General features: G+C 46.5%; 2 pseudogenes; one reads left to right on the forward strand and one right to left on the reverse strand.

Moving 5' to 3' along the window:
- The window catches only part of LOC110143438 (transcription factor SPT20 homolog pseudogene), a 55,101-nt pseudogene that overhangs the window by 4,501 nt on the left and 28,449 nt on the right, over positions 1–22,151 (forward strand).
- Positions 7,195–9,035, reverse strand: LOC110143437 (transcription factor SPT20 homolog pseudogene; annotated as a pseudogene).

The following is a 22,151-nucleotide window of genomic DNA, read 5'->3' on the forward strand; positions in this document are numbered from 1 at the left end:
TTGTGCTAAGAGTAATAAAGTCCTTTGTCTCTGACCCAATATTCTTGTCTTCTGCCAGCATTCATGAAATTAAGGCCGACTTGTTAGGTTGCAGGGTAGTCTCAGACCCCTCAGAGTACCCGACAGAGCTCTTTAGAAGTGACATGCCCTCCAGTTAGGAAGCTGAATTCCGTGGGAATGCTGCTCTCCATTCTGCTCCAGCCCCAGCCAATTTGTGGTCCAGGCAACCCAGAATAAGGTCACTTTGGGATAATGCTTATTCAACAGAGTGGGTAACTGGCAACTAGAGGGTGTTCGGTAATTCCTGGCCTCTATATGGAGGAAGCCCTAGTCTATGGAAGAGTTGTCGTCCAATGATTTAAGTATTTTTCTAGGGAAATAACTCTATAAATGGCAGTTATACTTAGCCCCAGGTGTTCTTAGACTAGTGCTCTAAACTTACTAATTTCAGTTTAGTGGTTAAGACTGTCGGTTCTGGAGCTGGACTACCTGATTCAAATGCTGACCTGTCCTTAGATGTGTGACCTTTGACAAATTACATTGCAAATTATATTCATCTCAGTTTCCTCACTTGAAATGAATGAAGTTAACAACACTAACTACCAATAGGGTCTTTTTGAGGATTAAATGAATAATGCATGCATTTCCAAGCTGCTGTGCTAACCATTCAGTTATCTAGTCACTATGTACAGTGTGAGCAAATGGTCCCTGATAGCCCTGTTCACAGGCCTTCCCTGGTAGCTCAACTGGTAAAGAATCCATCGCAATGCAGGAGACCCTGGTTCGAATCCTGGGTCAGGAAGATCCCCGGGAAAAAGGATAGGCTACCCATACCAGAATTCTTGGATTTCCCTGGTGGCTCAGATGGTAAAGAATCCGCCTGCAATGTGGGAGACCTGGGTTTGATCTCTGGGTTGGGAAGATCCCCTGGAGGAGGGCATGGCAACCCACTCCAGTATTCTTGCCTAGAGAATTCCACAGATAGAGGAACCTGGTGGGCTACAGTCCATGGGGTCATAAAGAGTCAGACACGACTGAGCGACTAAACACAGCACAGTCCTGTTCATATAGCACACACTGCTGGAGATGATGCTTATTACCTACTTCTTTTGCCAGGGGAGGAGCTTCCATTAGAGCAAGTGTTCTTAACCTGGGGCCCAATGACATTTCCAGGGGATCCATGAACTTAATGAGAAAAGAAAATGCTTAGTGCTTTATATGTTTATATTCTCTGATCTCTAAGTGAAATGTATTATTTCCCACAAATGACTCAGGTAACAGACCACAGTAGTATTAACAATGTCTGTGTCTTTGAAGCAAATTAGAAATCACAGGTGTTTTCATTTACTGCAGATACCTCAAAATATCATTCATGCTCAGCACTTCTTTGAAATTATGATAATTATTAGTTCTGCTAAATCTTATTATTTAATACATTAACAAAGAAGCATATTTATTATGTATTATTTATATATATACATGTATATTATTATATATGTATTATTTATATATATACATGTATATTATTATATATGTATTATTTATATATATACATGTATATTATTATATATGTATTATTTATATATATACATGTATATTATTATATATGTATTATGTATATACTTTCAGGGTTGTATTTTAGTACAGTGGGCTTCCTTTGTAATGTCATATACTTTATGCACATAAAAATGTTATTCTGAGAAATGATTTATAACCTTCACCAAATGCCAGAGGCCTCTTATCCAGGGATTAAGCTCTTCTTCAAAGTAAACTTGGACTTTCACTGCCCACTCATTTCCCTCTGAGAGAGCCAGACCCACGGGGAGGGTCTGTAGATCTCCAGCCCTGCCTGTGAGTGAGTGGAAGAATCTCTCTAATACAGGGCACAGTATTAGAAAACCTGCTTGGTCTAGATCTCAATTATGTCTTTGAATATATGAGCATAACATATAAAGAGAATATATCAACATTCAGCTGAGTACTGAATCTTTCTCCTTCAAATGGTCAGAAACACCAACATATAGCTAAGTGACAGATGGTAATCTGTCATTTCATCCACATGTTTTGAGGTCTTTCCAATCATATGATGAGCCCAGTGGGGACAAGTCCATGTCTTGCCCTCAGTGGGCAGTGGAGAGGTTAGTATGTTAAATTACGTGGTCTCTGACCCCAGGAGGCTTGGGTCCAACTCTGGGCTCTGATACTTCATAGCTGGCTGACCAAGAGAAAATTATTTCAGCACTCATGCTTGTTTCCTCATCTAACTGTACCTTCCTTGCAAAGACTGAGTGAATTAAAACAGGTAAAAACAGAATAGTGCCTAGCAGAAAGTAAGAACAGAGGGGAAAATTTTGTTTTTTTAGAGCCTAGGTGTTTCTCAAAATGCAATTAAAGCAGCTAAGTTTTACATTTTCCCTGCAGATCAAATACTTAAGTAATGGAGTTGAAGGATTATTTTATTAGATTTTGTAGGAAAAGACATTTAACTATCTAAAACACTACTAAGACTGTCAATGTTGTCTTCTCCTTTGCCAGTAAGAATAAACAGTTTTCTCTAAGGAACAGGGGGTCGTGGTGCTATTTCAGGAAGCAAAACACAGCAAAAGCCAACAGGCCAATATTGGTATCTGCTGAGAGGTGGCAAAAGTAAGAACAGGGCGTTGCAGATAGTCTGTCTAGCAAGAAACCTAATATGCTTCTGTTAATTTAAAGAAATAGTAATAAAAGTTTCTTAGGATTCTTTTCCTCAAGATTTCTCAAAACAGCAATCTAGAATTGAATGAGAGATTTTTAAATTTATCACTTATAAACAAGTACAAATCCTCTGTGCAGATACACGTACCCAGATTTCATGAGCTGGGCAATATTTTCTCTCTGGAGTCCTATTTCCATCATTTCTTTGGTTTATGTCCCGACATCCAACTTGTGGCAGGGGCATAAGTCACTAAAACCTTGAATCTTCTGCTATTCCCATTTTCTCTGTCGTGTACTCATCTTTAGATATGTAACATTCATTATTCTATTGAGACTTTATCATACAGGGAATCTAGCTTAAATTGCTGATAGATAAAATTACATGACTTTTGGATGAGACCTACATTCTAAAGAGGTATTTTTCTTTGGTATCTGCATTCTCCCCGTCCCACCTGGGGCCTCATACAGTACAAGGTACATGGGAAGTCCTCTCTACACAGCTGTTTGAATGAAGACACCCTCTGGGATTTTATTTCCAGGAGTACAGTCTTCATCAGTGTGGCAGTTGCTTTGAATTACCAACCTTGGTGAGGACCATTAGAAGGAAATAAACAAAGACCACCAAACAGTAATCTGAAACAAAGCTGCATTTATTTGCTTGTCTGGGAAGGGAGCAGGACTTCAGCTGGTGTCACCATGTAGCACTTGAAAAGATCAGTGAGGACACAAATTCTGAGTTCTGGTGTCTGGTTGGCTCACAAGACTGAGCATAAACTCTTCTTTGCAATTGGCCATTGCACTGCTTCACTCCTTAACAGTGCAGGCATCATCCCCGGAGATGTCCAGTGTGGGCTGCATGAAGCTCTAATGGACTCATGGTCACTCCACTGGCCTCTCTGCGTTGTTGGCTTCAAGCTGACCAAATCTTTCCTTAACAGGATCTGTAGCACATTAGTACAGCTGGATTGATCAAGTAAGACCCGCCTGTTATCTGTCTCTTCGCTCATCTCTTTTGGAACTGCCAGACCAAACTTCCAGGCAAAAGGCATATATGTATACTTAGAAAAAATAATTTTATAAGAAAGTTCTCCTTCAAAGTTATAAGAACAAAATATAAGAGGCATTCAGATACTTGTACACAAATGTTCAGAGCCACACTATTCACAATGGCAAAAGGTGGGAACAACTCAAATGTACATCAACACATAGTGGATAAACAAAATCTGGTGTTCACAAACAAGAAAAGAGTATTCAACCCTAAAAAGGAAGGAAGTACTGAGACCTGTGCCAACTTGGATGAACCTCGAAAACAGCATGCCAAGTGAAAGACTCCAGACAGCAAAGGTCAGATAGTCTCTGATTCCATTTTTAGGAAAAATGGAGAATGGGGAAGTCCATAGAGAAATAATCTAAATCAGTGGTTTTCTGGGCTGGGGGAGAGGAAGCTTGGAAGAGTGCTGAATGGTGCAGAGATTTCCCTTGGGGGATGAAAGTGTTTTGAAAATAGAGGCTGTGGGTGCACAACATTGTAAATGGAGTAAATGCCACTGAATTGTACACTTTGAAATAGCTGATTCTTACGTAAACTTATCACAATTAAAAAAAGGGGGAAAGAAAGGGATGAAGTAAACAGAAAAGTTCAGGGATCTTTTGAGCCCCATTGAAACAAGAAAGAAGGAAAAAAATAGAGAAGAGGAAGAGGGGCGGCTGACCAACGGGTGATCACTCAGCAAGAGACAGAGAGGAAGGGGGCAGGGGGACGTCACCTCGAATGTAACAAGGTTGAAAACACCTGAAAAACAAACAAACCGACTCATTTCCAACCGTTTAGCTATTTACCTTCTGCAAACAACCCAGGGATGTCAAAAATGTCAGTGATTTTATAGGGAGACAACCACATCCCAGAAGTGCCTTCGCACAGCTGCAGCCTGGAGGAGACGGCCTGGGCTGGGGACAACCGTGCAAGCAAGCGCCCCACCCCTGCGGCACACCTGGAGGGGCCCAGGGCCTCAACATTAAAGTGACAAGGTCAACTTTGGGTACGTTTAGCTTTTTCTCCCCCCAAAATGTGTGAAAATTGCATTTCACACACTGTGCAAAAACTGAAACAAATATGGAAGTGCATTCTCTTCTGAAGGATGTTTCCGATATTTCATAGGCAACTTCAGTGTAGATTACACACCGTGAAACCCTCTGTGAAAAGCGACGACCTTCCTGTGGCATGCTAACAGGGATGGACCTTGAAGTCAGGATGCTCAGTGAAGTGAGCCCCTCACCAAAGATGACAACTGCAGGACCCCACTTCTAGGAAGAATCTACCGCAGCCAGACTCAGAGACCCAGAAAGTAGAGGGCTGGGGTGGGGGCTGGGGGAGAGGGAACCGAGAAGTTGGTGCTCCTTGGGGAGAAAAGAATCTGTGCAAGCAGAAAAGAATCCTAGAGATGTGTTGTACAACAAGGTGAGTCCACCGAACACCAGTGAGCTGGACACGTAAAATGGTGACGATGCCACAGTTCATGTGTTAGTAACTCATCGAAAAACTTAAAAAACAGTCATCTTGTTAATACTAATTTTTACTTTCTTGGTATTACAGCTTTATTGCCTGAGAGAAATAACAAGGCTTCAGGAGTTTAAACTGACCCTAGTTTGGGTCTGGATACACTTGAGAACATCACAAAAAAAATAACTGTCCACAACCACCACCAAAGCCATGGCTTAGGTGAAATAATCCCAGTTTATTAAAGACCTTCAGGGCTTGTATGTAAAAATTGTGCCTCTGAGGAAAGTCTGCACATCTAAGAATGTAAAATAGTGACACATTAAAAAATAACCCAAGTGAGGTTGACACTCGGGATTCATTTGATTTTTGCCCTTGGGATTTTTTTTAAAGAGAGAAAACCAGACAGGGCTCAGGGCTTGGGGGCAGCTGGGGGGCCTCCCTCCGGGGTCCCTGCGGTCTGGCTGCCTGAATTGGGGCCCCGAGGGGGCGGCGCAGTGGGGGCTGTGGGGTCTGCGGGGTCTGCATCCACTGGGCACCGCATTATCCTCCAGTAAAACGGCTGGCGCGGGTCCGTCAAGGCCTGGATCCTGTGATGCAAGATCCTCAGTACAGGGTGGCTCTGGACAGAGCCTGGCGGAGACAACCCAGGCACCCGGGGCTGCAGGGGGTCCTGCTGCCGTTGGAGGTGAATGACCATTGTTGGCTGGGTGCGGACAGTGACATTGGGCCAGGCAGTGCCCAGTGCCCCTAGAGCCTGTAAACCCGAACACTGTGGTCCTGAGGCCTGTGCCCGTGGGGTCTCTGCCCCTGGGATCTGTGGCCCTGAGGCCTGTGCCCGTGGGGTCTCTGCCCCTGGGGTCTGTGGCCCTGAGGCCTGTGCCCGTGGGGTCTCTGCCCCTGGGATCTGTGGCCCTGAGGCCTGTACCCGTGGGGTCTCTGCCCCTGGGATCTGTGGCCCTGAGGCCTGTGCCCGTGGGGTCTGTGCCCCTGGGATCTGTGGCCCTGAGGCCTGTGCCCATGGGATCTGTGGCCCTGGAGCCTGTGGCATTGAGGCCTGTGCCCGTGGGGTCTCTGCCCCTGGGATCTGTGGCCCTGAGGCCTGTGCCCATGGGATCTGTGGCCCTGGAGCCTGTGGCCCTGAGGCCTGTGCCCGTGGGGTCTGTGCCCCTGGGATCTGTGGCCCTGAGGCCTGTGCCCATGGGATCTGTGGCCCTGGAGCCTGTGGCATTGAGGCCTGTGCCCGTGGGGTCTCTGCCCCTGGGATCTGTGGCCCTGAGGCCTGTGCCCATGGGATCTGTGGCCCTGGAGCCTGTGGCCCTGAGGCCTGTGCCCGTGGGGTCTGTGCCCCTGGGATCTGTGGCCCTGAGGCCTGTGCCCATGGGATCTGTGGCCCTGGAGCCTGTGGCATTGAGGCCTGTGCCCGTGGGGTCTCTGCCCCTGGGATCTGTGGCCCTGAGGCCTGTGCCCATGGGATCTGTGGCCCTGGAGCCTGTGGCCCTGAGGCCTGTGCCCGTGGGGTCTCTGCCCCTGAGGCCTGTGCCCGTGGGGTCTCTGCCCCTGGGGTCTGTGGCCCTGAGGCCTGTGCCCGTGGGGTCTCTGCCCCTGAGGTCTGTGCCCATGGGGTCTGTGCCCGTGGGGTCTGTGGCCCTGAGGTCTGTGCCCGTGGGGTCTGTGCCCCTGGGATCTGTGGCCCTGAGGCCTGTGCCCGTGGGGTCTCTGCCCCTGAGGTCTGTGCCCATGGGGTCTGTGCCCGTGGGGTCTGTGGCCCTGAGGTCTGTGCCCCTGGGATCTGTGGCCCTGAGGCCTGTGCCCGTGGGGTCTCTGCCCCTGGAGCCTGTATACCTGAAGGCTGTTCCACCAACTGCAGATGACTCACGGGGCAGGGCCGCGGCGAGGGCTGCTGGAGAGGCAGCGGGTAGAGGCGCAGCTGCAAGGCCAACTTCTGGCTGCTCCACACCACCGACCCCTGGGGGGGCTGCACCAGAGTAAAGAGCCTCAGATCAGAAGCGTCCTTCAAAAGCACCTGACCTGTTCTGGGAGGAGGAGGAGGAGGAGAAGGAAGAGAAGCAGGTCGAAGAGGCCCCGGTGGTGCTACGGGCTGCAGGTTCAGTGGTTGAGCTGCGCGCTGCTGGCCCGGCTGGATCCCCACGGGAGCGGGGGCCCTAGGGGCACACCCTCTCCCTGAGGCCTGGCTACGGCAAAAGGGGCCCACTACTTTGATGACCTTCAGGCCAGGGGCAGTGGTCGTGACCCGGACGTCCGGGGTTCTTTGTAATGCGCCTATGATGGACAGGGAGGCTGCAGGAAGCGAGCTTCCTCTGTTCAGCGGCACAGACGATCTCTGGGAAAGGCTGGGTGGCTGAGGAGCAGGGCCAGGAGATGGGCGGGCCTGAGAGCTGCCCGCCTGCTGTGAGGTAAAGCTGTCACCGCAGGAGCTCCTCTCTGGGCTCTTGAGTGGGGGTGGAGGTCTGGCTCCCCAGTCTGGCACTGAGGACGGAATGGACGCAATCCTAGGCTGTGCTGACCGTGTGCCTGGAGCAGGCTGCCTGAGACAGGCTGAGCCACTGGAGCTGGGTGACGTCTGCACTGGACACTGGGTGCTCTTCTGGACCAGTTGCTCAGACTGACTGACCACTCTCCCAGCATCAGCCTGTGGCTTGGACAGGAAACTCCTGAAGTGGTCATCTGTGGAGGACTGGGGCAGACTCGGCTCTCTCTCCCTTGTGGCTTCTTTCTCAGACCCATTTCCAGTGGCAAGTGACTCATCAGCTGGCTGCCTGACGGTCAACCTTGTTGCCTGGGATTGGTAGGCAGCCTCACATCCAACTGCAGGATCACCTAGTACCTCCTGGGTTGGTTGTGACTCCTCATATCTGACAGACTTCTTCCCTTTAGCATATTTCTGCACATCCACTTGAGAAGGGACAGCCAAGTTAAAGGGTCTCTGTTTCCCCGTATCTACTCGAGTGCCTGCTTTAGAAATTTTGAGGTCATACAGTTGATTTGCTTTACTTTCTCTTATATTTTTGCAAGAAGTCGGGATTCTTAGCTCAGGAGGAGGTGGACAATGGGATAGCTCCTGTTGCTCCTGTTGCTGATTCAGAGTGGGCACAGAAAACCTCTTGAGATTCCTTTTCATGGGAAGAGTGTTCATCTTTTGCCTGTTATAGAGCAGTCTGTTTGCAGTGCAGGCTACAGATATGGAAGGATCAAGACACAGTGGTTCTGCTGTAGCCAAGATCAGTTGGCTCTCAAGCAAAAGTTTGTCCTCCTCAGTCCAGTTCTGGTTGTCACGGGCTATGGCCTCTACATCACAGACTAACGTCTGCATGGTGGGACGTAAGAGAATATGCCTGCTTTGGTAACGCGGAGGTTCCCCGGCACTGCACTGCCTGTAGTCCCGTATCTCTACTATGACACACCCCTGATGAAAAACGTTAACCGCAGACTTATCCAGGAAATTCAACAAAGTAGGAGGTAATTCTTCAGCATCCAAATATTCGAGAAATTCCCGTTCTTCATAAGGCAGTCGAATGCTCTCTGAAAGTGATCCATCTTCTCCCTTGAGCATCAGGGAATAGCCCTGGTTTCCTGGGTACAAGTTGACCACCAAACAGTGCAACGACTCTCTCCTAAGGAGCTTCTCTAACAGGTTCACGTTGCTTCTTAATTCCTCCGTACCCTCAGGCTCTTCATCACATTCTTCAACATAAATGTCATACAGTTTCTCCTGGAGAGACATCTCTCCGCTTGTGGAGTATTTCCTTTTCGGCGGTCTTTGTTGGGCAGTTGCAATGACATACTCTGCACGATCCATAGCTTGCTCTGGAGCTTGTTGCATTATCGTACAAGATGGGGACCCTGTAAGAAGAAAACATGTAAGTGGGCGACAAACCGAGAGAAATCTCTTACCTGAAGTATCGATGTGCAGTCTTGCAAACGCAGCCACTCCACTGTGGAGTGAGCAGCGTACCTCAAAATGAACACCAAGAAACCCGCCCCCGCCACCCCCCCAACAAGCATCGTGCCAAATACCTGCGATTTGGGGAAATCCAGCGCTGGTCTAGCCTCGTGCTCCTGCAGATGGACCGGAAGTGGATGGAAGCGGTTCCACATGCCCCGCACCCCCGGCACAGCGCCCCCTAGGTGCACATGCGCAGGTCGCAGATTCTGGTCTCATCATTCAATTACCTCCTGGACGCCCGGCCTGCAGCCAGCACTTCCGGGTCTGAAACCGCACTTGTGCCAACTGCTGGGTGGCGACAGGCCCTCTTCATGTAACCTTGAAAGCAAGCATCCCAAACTACAAGTGGCCAACGTAAACATCCATCATTTTTTTGTACGGCTTTAATACACACCAATTTTCATGGTAATCAGTTGCTGGGAAGGTCATGAAAAGTGGTCGTATCTTTCCTTAGCGATCATGTCACCAAAATTTACCCACTGTTTTAGGAGTCATTTGTTCCCAAGGGCAGGACTGCTCCTGCTGTCCATCGCCAGTTTAACATACTCAGTTCCTACCTCTTGACTCCAGGGACACTTGCTGTATTTGGCGCAAGCATCAGAATTCTTCAATGACTCTTCCCGTGATCTGCCTGATGCTTTTCATAGAGATGTGCACGGTAACATGACATTCTTTTATTTCCCTAGCTATTTCAGAAAGGGCTTTTAGCGTGTGGTAGCTAAGTTATATTGTCTACCAATTGCAGTTCAGGATTAAACTGTTTTAAAAGGTGGTTTGTGTCTGATAGGGTTGAGAACTATTGTTCCTGGTGCTGGCAGGACAGTTTAAATGATTACTCTAACTGTAGACCATAGCTACGGTCCTAGGGATGGTTTAGAAGGATATGACTGAGTCCTAGATACTTTATGGGCCATTGTTTTCTATTAATATTGTTGCCTTGAAATCTGCCAGCCTTTTGAACAAGTTGTTTTTTTTTTAAACCTTTTGATGTTTAGATTTAGACATAATGATAATAGGATATTCACTCTGAAGAGTCACAACTGAGAAGAATCCAAAATCAATTGGTGAAACTCCTGAATTACAGACTACTATAAAATAAATGTTTTTCTGACCAATAGCAATTATGATAATTACATATTACAGTAGATAGAATCTATTGAAATAGGACTAATAACTCCTTGACTAAGAGTTCCTGAAGTATGTCCCTTGTTCAGGACTGGACAGGAATCATTGTCTCCTGGCATGTCAGTTGTCTTGGGGCAAGTGTATAAGTCATCCCTTGGTATCACCAGGTGATTGGTTTCAGGACCCCCTGCCCAGCCCCCTGCTTTTAGGGATGAGCCAACTGCCCAGAGCCAGGTCCTCTGACTGTTGTGTGTTCTCTGCCAGGGGCTCTCAGTCTTGGCGCTAGTGACATTTGTTAGGGGGGACTCTCCTGGGCACCGCAAGATGCTTGCTAGCATCCCTGGCCTTATCCATTAGATGGCAATAGCTTTCATCCCTGTCGGAAGAACAAAACATGGCTCCAGGTATTGCCTGATACTGTTGAGGGGGGGGCGCCTATCTTTCCCTGGGTTCGGAACCCTGAGGTCCCCTGCTCTGTAAACCATGAGCTTGATCCCACTCGGCCCCTCAGCTGATGTCCCCGGGTACCCCTCTCTCAGTAGAGAGGTGTATCTGCCCCCTCTCCTCTGGGATGGACTAGAGGCTCAATTGCTGTGGTGACTGTGTCTTCGGGCGGGGTCCCCAGGAGCCATCCCTGACAAGAGGATTCGAGTGCAAGGAGTTTACTTGGAGTTCATCCTGAGAAACTCTGGGCAGGGGAAGGGCAGCTGAGTCAGGACTGAGGAAGGAGGTGATAAAAGGCACAGTCAGGAGCAGAAGGCTGCTGGGGACAGCTGGTGCCTGCTGCGGGGCTTGGGGAGACCGTGCCGAACGAGCGTCGGGTGGCCCTACCTAGAGGCACAGAAGCTGGGATGCATATCATCCACTCCTCTCTCTCATCGGCCGAGGACGGTCCTGGGGGCCGGATTCCCGATCCCTCTGGGTTGCCACACACGAGTGCTGCCGTGCTACCGTGGCTGGGATGCCCTCAGCGAGCGTCAGGAGCGTCTGCGGTGAAGCTCAGAGCTCGTGTCCAGGATGCCAGTGCCGCGGGGGCAGGGGCAGGGCCCTGGCAGCATGGGCTCCACCTGTGGCTGCAGAGAAGTGGAAGCATTCGGCCATCGTTCTCGATGATGCAGAGAGTGTGCCATGTAACGTATCCGCCCACATGGACACATGAGACTCTTCTGCCTCCAAGCGAAATGGGTGGTTTCACGTGAGGTTTTGTCAGCTGCGACAGTCCACCAGGCCGACAGTGGAGAGTGCGATCCTCGCCTTACTCCTCAGGGGGACGACCCCCAAGGCAGTCTGGCCACATGTGCACTGGCTGAGGCTCTGGGCCCAGCCGTGCGTGTGTCCCAGTGAGCTCCGGTTGGCCTGCCAGGGCTTCTCATGGCTCAGCCACCCCCTACCCCTGAGCTCCCTAATTGCCCGGTCTTTCCACTGGATGAAGGTTTTTGAAATTTTTCGCAGTGCACACCATCCTTGAAGTCTTCAAAACATATGCACAAGCATGAGTATAAGGATTCCAACTGCTGCTATCCCCTACAGCAACTCCATACAGATGCACATGCTGGGAAAACCCATGGCTAGATTAAGACGTGCTGGAGGAGGAAGAGAACTAATTGCAAGAAAAGTTACCTAATTTACAGTAGTCAGCTCGTCTGTTCTCCACCCACTGAGGTCTAGGTCTAGGTTTTTACCACCTCTTCCCTGCTGCAGGGAATTAGATGGACCAGGCAGAGCCTTGGTTCTGCAGACATCACAGATTGCAGAAGGTGATGAGACATTTTTTGTTGGTCTCATTCAGTTTTTTTTTTTTTTCTTGTGGGATCTTAGTTCCCCGACTGGGGATCCAGGTCTCATCCAGTTTTAATCCTCCATCACTCGTGTTGAGACTTCATGTGTTACCCTGTGATCAGGTCCCAGATTCAATAAAGCAAATCCCAGGGAATGTTGTAGCTCTGTGAGATTATATGAGCGGAGATCACTCCCACAGCCTCTTACATCATTCTGTCCTGCCACATCTACTAGTTGTTTCATGGATCTAAGAACTTCTCAGAGCCCGTAAGTGTTGCACTGCATATTTCTTTTTTCTTGAACTGTCTCTCCCCTTCCACCTTTCCCCACTTGTGTGTCTTTTTATCAGTTTACTGAAATTGGATGTTTTTCTGGTTTTATTGCTCCGTTATACACTCCTTGAGATAAATAATCATAGCCTGAGTCATGGTTTCTCAGCCTCTGCTTGTTGTCATTGTTGCAAGGGACTGTCCTGGGCAATGTCGGGCGTTTAGTAGCATCCTTGGCTTCCCTGATGGCTCAGCGGTAAAGAATCTGCCTGCCAAGCAGGAGACTTGGGTTCAATCCCTGGGTCGGGAAGATCCCCCAGAGGAGGGCATGGCAACTCACTCCAGTATTCTTGCCTGGGAAATCCCATGGACAGAGGAGCCTGGTCAGCTACAGTCCATGGGGTTGCAAAGAGTTGGATGCGAGTTAGCTACTACACAACAAACAAACAAGCATCATGACCCCATGGTATCACAAAACAGTTGGGTTTGGAGAAATGAAGCGGCGATCTACAAACCACAAAACACTTCGAATCTTAATTTCTAGGACAGCTCAAATGATTCGATGTGACTTTTAACTTTTTTGTTTGTGTTTTGCTGCGATTAATTTTATGGTTGGCCCCAAATTATCTTGCTAATTCTCTAAAATTTCCATTGGACCAAATTAATATGTAGAGTCTCTGGCTAATAGGAGAGATGCAAACAAAAACATCATTAGATCTTTAGAAAGTAGATTTTCAGAAACATACTAGCAGAGATTTTCCTTTTAATTTCATCTGCCTGATAACAGTCACTAACAATTTCCCAATTTTTCAGCTTTATTCCACAATTGAGAATTTTTGCTTATTTTAATAATTTTTCTTTGATCTTCACTCAGTATTTGCTCTTTCAGTGTATGTTCTCTGCGCTTCATTTTGCTTTCATAATGTCAGACCGTCCCTGAACTCACTCCTTCCCTCACTTTTCTCTATTTACAGTCAGTACTTCAGTGATTTCATCTAGGCTCATGGCTTTAAAACATAGATGGTTTCTCAGTTTATATCTCCAGCCTGGACTTCTCCCCTGAACTACAGACTTATATCATCAAATTTCCTATTAAAAATCTCTACATGGTTGCCTAATAGGAATTGTAAATTTAATATGCCCAAACCGAACTCCTGATCTGCTACCCAAACTTGTTTGTTTGGCAGTGAAACATTAGAGTTCCTGGCTCAAAAAACAGCTCTCCTCTGGTATCTCCTTGATACCTGAAATTTTGAGTCAAAGTTTTTTTTTTTATTTTAATATGTGCTGCTTTAATTTTTAAATTTTTGTTTATTGTTGACTGTGTTGGGTCTTTGTTGTTGCGTGCGGACTTTTTCTAGGTTTGGCCAGTCAGGACTGCCCTCTCATTGCAGTGCACAGGCTTCTCATTGCAGTGGCTTCTTGTTGCAGAGCACGGGTTTTAGGTGCACAAGATTTAGGAGTTTCAGCTTGTAGGCTGTAGGGCTGGGGCTCAGTAGTGGTGGTGCATGGGCTTAGTTGCTCCAGGCATGTGGAATCCTCCTGGACCAGGGATCGAATCTGTGTCTCCTACCTTGATAGGCAGACTCCCATCCACTGTACCATCAGGGAAGTCCCAAAGTTTTTTACTAGGAGAACCACGGACGGGTTTCAGAAGGTCTTTGAACTTTCTAAAACAGTTGATGAACTTTAAATCATTCCTGAGAACCTGTGTGGTGTTTTTTTTTTTTTTTTTCTGAGGGAGGAGAGAAAGCATAGGCTGTTTGAGGGAAGTGAGAAAAAGACCAGAGACTTGTGTGGCCAGGAAGATATATTTCACCTACCTTACAACTTTCTCAGGAGTGAAGGAAAAGTCACCACCCAGTAAAAGACCACTCTGCAGGTGGTAGAAGCTGAGTCAGCCTCCAGGACTCAGTCTGTGGATGATGAGGAACATTCCCCCTCGAAAACTGTGCACAATTAAACCACCAGGGGAGTTAAAACACTCAATTCAGCTGTTCAAGAAAGGCCTTTTCCTTCCTAAACCTTGAAGGTCAGATGCCACTTCCCAGCTGTTTCTTCTCATCATTTTCTCTGCTTTTGTGATCCCTCAAGGAACCGAAGATGAGTAAAGAATGTGGTGATCAATTGATAGGCCAACCCATTCAAAAAGGGTAATTCAACAAGAGCACAGGTCCCCTTGCTACCCTGTCTTCTGTCTGCCCTGCCTACCAATCACCAGGTGAGTTTTCTTTGGAAAGCCACCAACCTCACACTGAGTGCCAATGAAAACTGTCCTGAAATTCACTTTAGAAAGAACCACTTTCTCGGAGTGCTCTCTTTAGTGAGTTTCCCCAATCCCGGCACACATGTCTCCCATCACAAAAATGTCCACTGGTTCTTCTTATTGTGGACAGTGATTTCAGCACTGGCAGTGCATTTGTTTTGAATTTCCTTCATTAAGCTGAGAGTTTTCATCCTGGGTTATAGCAGATTATTTAATGTAGATCAAGACTCCTTAGCATCATCACAGTAGACACTCCATAAATAGGAGCTGTGTGCCGCATAAGGTGGGTGATGTGCTTCCCAGTTTGTTGTCGTTGAGTCGCTCAGTTGTGTCTGACTTTGCAACCCTGTGGACTGTAGCCCGCTAGGTTCCTCTGTCCATGGAATTCTCCAGGCAAGAATACTGGAGTGGGTTGCCATTTCCTTCTCCAGAGGATCTTCCCAACCCAGGGATTGAACCCACGTCTCCTGCATTGGCAGGCGGATTCTTTACCACTGAGCCACCAGGAAAGCCCATGCTTCCCAGTTTACAGACAAGGAGATAGGAGTCTGGAGACTCATCAGAGTCATCTTGCTCGATGACAGCAGTCTTTAGAGCAGAGGTTTATACCCGTAGCTGTTCATTAAAGTCATGGGGGGATTTTAAAATTAGCAACATCTGGAATCACACCCAGAGATTCTGTTGCATTACTCTGGGTGGTACTTAGGCATTCTTCACTTCCAAAAGCTTCTCAGAGGATTCTAATGTGTATGTAGCCAGGATTGAGAACCGATACTTTCAAACTTCATTCTAGTCTTCTAGCTCTTATTTGTCTCTTCCAGACAGCATCTGGTCCAGTGACAGTTTTACAGATGAGAACACTGAGGTCCAGGGAAGATGAGTGATTTTCTTAATGCATCAGAACTGGAAGTAACCATTTTAAAAATCACAATTTATAACACTTCTCTGTCTCTGCATCAGCTAAATGCAAACTTGGCTGAGCATAAGAATCACCTGATTTCTTATCAAAAATAAGAAATCCCAGGTTCCCTCCCTGGATATTATTTTTAAGGAGGTTTGTGGTAGGGTCCAGCTGTCTGTAATTTAATAAGTATCCCTGTGATTAATATGATCTAGCCAATTTATTGGTTCTGTGTAATTTTTAAAGATTCCATATATAAGTGATATATATTTGTCTTTCTCTGACTTACTTCACTTAGTATGATGATCTCTAGGTCCATCCATGTTGCTACAAGTGGCATTATTTCATTATTTTTTATGGCTGAGTAAATTTCATTGTGTGTATGTACCACATCTTCTTTATCCATTCATCTGTCAATGGGCATCTATGTCCATTCTGGTGATGGACAGGGAAGCCTGGTGTGCTGCAGTCCATGGGGTCGCAAAGAATCAGACACGACTGAGTGACTGAACTGATGTCCATTCTGAACCAATGTGATTCTTGGTTTCCCCCCCGCCCCCTGCAAAAAGCTTTCTTGTTTTCATTGGTGCAAGGCTTGGGAGAGGGCTCTGGGGTGGTTAAAAATCTGCCTCGTGGCTGCAGAGAGGGGCTTTCGGGCAGAAGCTCTGACACCAGAGGGGCTCCTCCAAGCCCGCTGGCCTCAGGCGGCTCCTGGTGGTGCTTGCGGGTGAGCCCTTGGAAGAGAGACCTGCTCAGCCCCGCCTGGGGACCAGCCAGCCTGCGGAGGTCGGTCAGGTGGTCGCCCATCTTCCTGACGAGTTTCACCTGCTCACCTAGGACGCGGCTCTCCCGGAAGTGACGGAGGTGGGGGCTGCGCGGGGAGAGCCCCAGGCCTGCAGGTCCATGACGGCCTGGTTCGGATGCTTGTCCTGGAACTCGGTGGCCTCCACGGCGTCCTGGGCTTGACCCCACTCAGCCTGAGATGCGCCTGCGGTCCTGGGAGAGGGCGCGGCTGCCTTGCTGGTCTTGCATTTTCAAGAGATGCTGGGCGCCCTCGCGCTTCTCCTGGGCCAGTTCGTGGACAAAGTGGCCACCGCGCTCCAGAGCCACGTGATCGCGGTGGAAACAGAAGCCTAGAGAGAGGTTGGTGTGTGAGGCCCACAGATGCAGGGTGACCAGGTGGTGGATGGGGCCTCCACCTCGGTGGAGTCATTCTGACGAATCTAGGAGGTCAAGGTAAAAATCGGTGGTCTGGGTGGCTGAGGGTAGCCGAGGGGCTGATTCTGAAGGTTGTGACTGGAAAAGAGGTTGGAGGCTGGAGTGATGGACGTCCCTGGGTCTGTTCCGTCCAAACAAACACTGTTATAGCAAGAGACACATCCACAGGACCACCTAGTGCACTGCCTGTTGCTACTTTCTAAGCTAAAGAAAATTTTAGTTCTTTCGTGGTGGTACAAAAAAGAACTTAAAATTCTTTTTCCCCTGTGGGAAGATATTAAGAAAAGGTAATAACCCTGCTTTATCCAACTCTAGCCTTTAATTACAGTTCTGTAATTCTTATTTTGTTTGGTTGTTGTTTTAAAATGAAGTGAGTCCTTTACTCAAAAGAACATGGATATACTTTTAAGTTGGTATTAAGTTGTGAGTTGAATTCAAATGGTTATAGCTTTGGGGACAGAAAATTAACTGGCCCTACTGCTGCTGCTGCTAAGTCGCTTTAGTCGTGTCCGACTCTTAGCGACCCCATGGACTGCAGCCTACCAGGCTCCTCCGTCCATGGGATTTTCCAGGTAAGAGTACTGGAGTGGGAACTGGCTACTACTATGACCAATTATAATGACACATGCCATTCTGCCCTCTGCCCCAAGTTTGGTGGTTTCCAGGCAGGAAGGGTAAAGCAGCTATAGTCTTAGGTGGTCGAGCTGAAGAGTGCAGCTCAACAACCACTTGTCAAGGGCCCCCTGACTAAGCATGTGACTCCACAGGAATGCCCTTAAATTCCATTCTTCCAAAAGCAGCTTTACTAAGAGATGCAATGGGAAGAGCCCTGAAATCCAACTCTGAAGACCGAGGTTCCAAGATACTGTTCTCCCACCTACTTGCTAGGTGACTATCATCAGATCGTTTGATTTCTGAATCTCACTTCCACATCTGTGGTGAGGATAATGAGATCCATTCCACCTACCTAGTGAGGGATATTTGAGTATTACATTAGCTCATAGATTAGTTAGCATTTGCCTCATAATAAATATCACAAACCTCTGTGGTATATGACAATAAATATTTATTTTTCATAGATCTGTAGGGTTTAGCTAATCTAGGCTGGGCTTCCTGGGCAGCTTTGCTGATGCTGGCTGAATTCACATGCCTGGGACATTGACTGATCCCAGCAGGGCTGGAAAAGGGTGATTAACCCAGATGTATCCTTCTCATGGAAATGGCAGGGTGCAAGATTGCATGAGAACAGGCCCCGTTGCAGAAGCACTTTTACAAGCCTCTCCTGTGTCATATATCTACCATTGATCAAAGCAAGCCACATGGCTCAACTGAAACTTAGGGACTGAGCTTGTATATTTGGCCTTTTGATGGAAAGAGGTGTAAAGCCACACAGTGAATGGCATGGGTACTGGAAAAGATGAAGAAATTGGGTTATTTAACTGTGTTATCTAACACAGCGGATGCTTATGAAGTGCAATGTAAAGTATATTAACTAATAAATGAAACTTCGGTGATCCAGAATGATAAGTAAATTAACTATATGTGAACTGACTTGTGAGTAACTTTTATGGATAGAAGAGGGTATAACTCATTTTATATTCCAAATATTTTCCGTTTTAGTGGGTTTGTAGGCAGCTTTGTGTATCGTGCCTTCAATTATTGTGCCGCCTGATTAAACAGTATAGGACACAAGTTTAAATGACGTGGTTGTCGGAGAGAACTTTTTCTTTTTCCCTGGATTAAGATCTTGAAGAAAGCCAGTTGTGTATATCAGAGGTTCGTTTCACCGTTTAAAACTGTGTTTCTCTGGCTGACTCCAGGGAAGGAGCACAATTGATTGAAGATGAGTGTGGAATATCACGATGTGTCAGGAAGTAAAGAAATGATCTGAAAAATGATAGGGACACCAGTATTCTTGCCTGGAGAATCCCCATGGACAGAGGAGCCTGGTGGGCTACAGTCCATGGGGTTGCAAAGAGTTGGACATGACTGAGCAACTAAGCACACACACACATTAATAGAATGCCAAGCACTGCCTGGTCAATGTGGAGGAAGTCCTAGAGCTGGAAGATTATCATTTAGCCTTGATCAGGCAAGGATCATCAATGGATACTAAATTTAAAGAAAATTTTGATGGGCAGGATATTTCTATGGTTGTTCAGTATATTGCCAGAGATTATTCACTAGTAGCTGGGGAAGGAAAAAATAGTAATTATACAATGGAAAAAGTAGACAACACCTAGACCAGGTGACCAAAATTAACATAACCGGTGAAGGAGAGATGGACATCATGTAGCTCCAGAGGTGATACCCCAAAAAGGATATATGTCATTTAGGCAGTATTTTGACTGAAAATGTATAATCTGAATCTGATCCTGAGGAAACATCAGCCAGACACAAAACACAGAAAAGGAAGTGGTGCAATATTCTTTCAGTGTCATAAAAGACAAAGAAACGCTGTGAAATGTTCCAGGTTAAAGGAGTCTAAAAGATATGACAGCCAAATACAACATCTGAGCCTAGACTGAACACCATACTATGGGGAAAGTGAAAATACTACAAAGGGCATTATTAGGTCAACTGACAAAATTGAAATATGGACAGTAGATTAGACAAAAACATCGTTCTGGCCATGATGAAGTAACAGGGACCAGCTTCACCCTCCTACCTTAAACAACTCAAGAATCAGATAAAATGAAATGATGGTTCACAGACTTTGGAACAGGCAGCACAGGACTGAGATCCCTAAGAGCGGAGAAACAAACAAGGTGAACCCTCTAATTGCCCCTGCTTACTGTCGGGAGCAAGTTTCTAACCTCAGCGCATAGAGGGAAATGCAAACAGAGCCCCCAGTCTTTCTGAGTTGAGACATAGTTGAGAATTTGGAGAGGCCACCGTGGCCAGGATTCGCAGGGCAAAGGACCAGATAGGAGAGTGCTGCATGGAGATAGAACACTGGAGGTCTGCAGAGGGGCTCCCTTGAATCATCAGCTTGAAAAGTGAAAGTGAAAGTCGCTCAGTCGTGTCCTTGTAGTCCATGGAATTCTCCAGGCCAGAATACTGGAGTGGGTAGCCTTTCCCTTCTCCAGGGGATCTTCCCAACCCAGGGATCCAACCCAGGTCTCCCGCATTGCAGGCGGATTCTTTACCAGTTGAGCCACAAGGGAAGCCCAAGAATACTGGAGTGGGTAGCCTGGTGGATCTTCCCGACCCAGGAATCAAACCGGGGTCTGCATTGCAGGCGGATTCTTTGCCAACTGAGCTACCAGGGAAGCCCCCAAAGTGCTGATCTGTGCATGAGTTTCTAAGGAAACTGCCTGAGGCCAGGGGAATTCTCTTCCAAAAGTATCAGATGGCAGACTTCTTGGAGATTGCACAGGCTTGGGAACAGTTCATCTTCCCAGCAGCCAGGCTGGAGAACCCTCTTACTATGTGGGCCTTAGGCAGAGTACTTAGAAATGTATTAGCCCAATGGTGAGATCGCTATTGGGCTTATAAACTAGGCCTAACCTAAAGGCTACTCTGGTCTGGTCTAGCCTAACAAAGCTGAAAAGCAAAATTGGAAAGAATCAAATTATTTCCAAGTAACTTACCTGCATCCCAGAGGAAAGCACAAAATTATTTACCAAAAATTAGAGAATATCACAAAAATTACTTAAATCCAGCACCTAACAATGGACCCAGTGTCTGGCATCCAATCAGTCTGTAACTGTACTGTGGTTATGTAAGAGACCATCTCCATCATTCCGAAGTACACACTAAAATATTTAGGGATCCAGGGCTATGACGTATGAAATTTGCAAAGAGGGAAGTGCGGAGAATAGGTGAATCTGGTTAAATTCAGGTATATCCTGAAAAGGACATACAGGGTTCTTTGTACAATGTTTATTTTGACAAAGTTTTGAATTTGAAATTATTTCCAAGTAAGTTAATTCAAAAAAAGAAAGATAAAGTCAATGTTTCTTTTACCTCAGAAATGAGCAGAAGCCTATCTGGATAGTGCTATGATGGCACTCAATCCATCCACAAGAATGTGTATAACCTTTATCAACTACTACGGAGAATTAAAAATAGCATTTAGGAGGGATCCTTCAAGAGCAGCAAATTAGGGGGGGAAAAGAAGAGAAATATAACAAATAACTATTTGTTACCATAATGAGCATTTGGAAATTCTTTTAAGTGTTAACTTTTTCCTTCATCAGCCAATTCCTATATTTTGCTGAACTGGGGGATATGCCAGTTTGCTTTTCTCCTACCTGTCCTGGTTTTGTGATCTACTGCATTCTGGATGAATGAAATCTAGAGCCTTTCTGATCTAAGTGTTGAGGAAATCTGACTGACTTTGCAAGGAAGGAACAGAACCTAGTATGAGGCAACCAACAACAGGGAGAGACCTGTTCCTGGTCTCAGGGGAACCCGGTAGTTCTAAGTGGAGCCAACAGTTTTCCGCAGCCCTTGATGCTACAGCATTTTCACATGTTCAGTCTAAGTTGAGGGCATATGCACCTTCACTCTGATGGGAACTGGATTTGTCAAAACAAAAGGAAACAGACTTAGCCAAAGTCTGGCTCCTCTTCCTGAGTAACCCTTGAGGTCTTGCAGTGTCAGTATAAAGTTCTGTTGAAGTCTTCAATTCTTATCCTGTGACCAGTTGGAATTATTTTTCTACATAGTGTGATCCTCAGATGCAAGAAGACCCCTAAGTTTATGCTGCATCAAGGTGATGAATGTAAATTCCTTGATCAGTTTGGGTTTTGTGGCACCTATAATATCCTAGGATTTGGGCCTGAGAGAGAGGAGGTGTCACAGATTTTCCAGCCAGTGGAATAGTCCCTATTTCTGATATTTGGGAATAAATTTGATCAAAAGAAAAACAGATTTTTAGTTCACAGTCCCTATCTTTAATAGCCCTGGAACTTACCTCTCTCTCAGGTGTCCAGAGAGGTGGTCATTGAACATTTTTCTGTCTCATGGTCTATTGATTTGCTCTAATATGAAACTTCAGTTCCCACATCGAGTCTTTTCTAATCAGAAACATTATGCAAGTGTAAAGTAATAAGTAGTTTTATTTTGGGAAACCATGAAATTTAGTCTCATCTGTAACTAATGAAAATTTGTGCTCCAGAAAATCTCTAAAAGTTCTGAAAACCATATACAAAAATCACTAAGAACAAATTGGTCAGCCTGCAGAATAAAGAGGATGTTGAATGATGTTTAGAAGAGTCTATGCTGCATGAAGCCCAGTGGATCTCAGCTGTGGCTGTACCTTTGTGGAGCTTTAAAAAATCCCATGACCAGGAAGCCAAGCGCTAGATTGATTAAATCAGAATCTCTGGAGGTGGCTTGGGCATTAGCAGCTTTTAAAGCTCCCAGCTGATGGGCATCTAGGTTGCTTCCATGTCCTGGCTATTATAAACAGTGCTGCGATGAACATT

This window comes from Odocoileus virginianus, unplaced genomic scaffold (assembly GCF_023699985.2).
Source record: "Odocoileus virginianus isolate 20LAN1187 ecotype Illinois unplaced genomic scaffold, Ovbor_1.2 Unplaced_Scaffold_4, whole genome shotgun sequence".
Classification (NCBI taxonomy): Eukaryota; Metazoa; Chordata; class Mammalia; order Artiodactyla; family Cervidae; genus Odocoileus; species Odocoileus virginianus.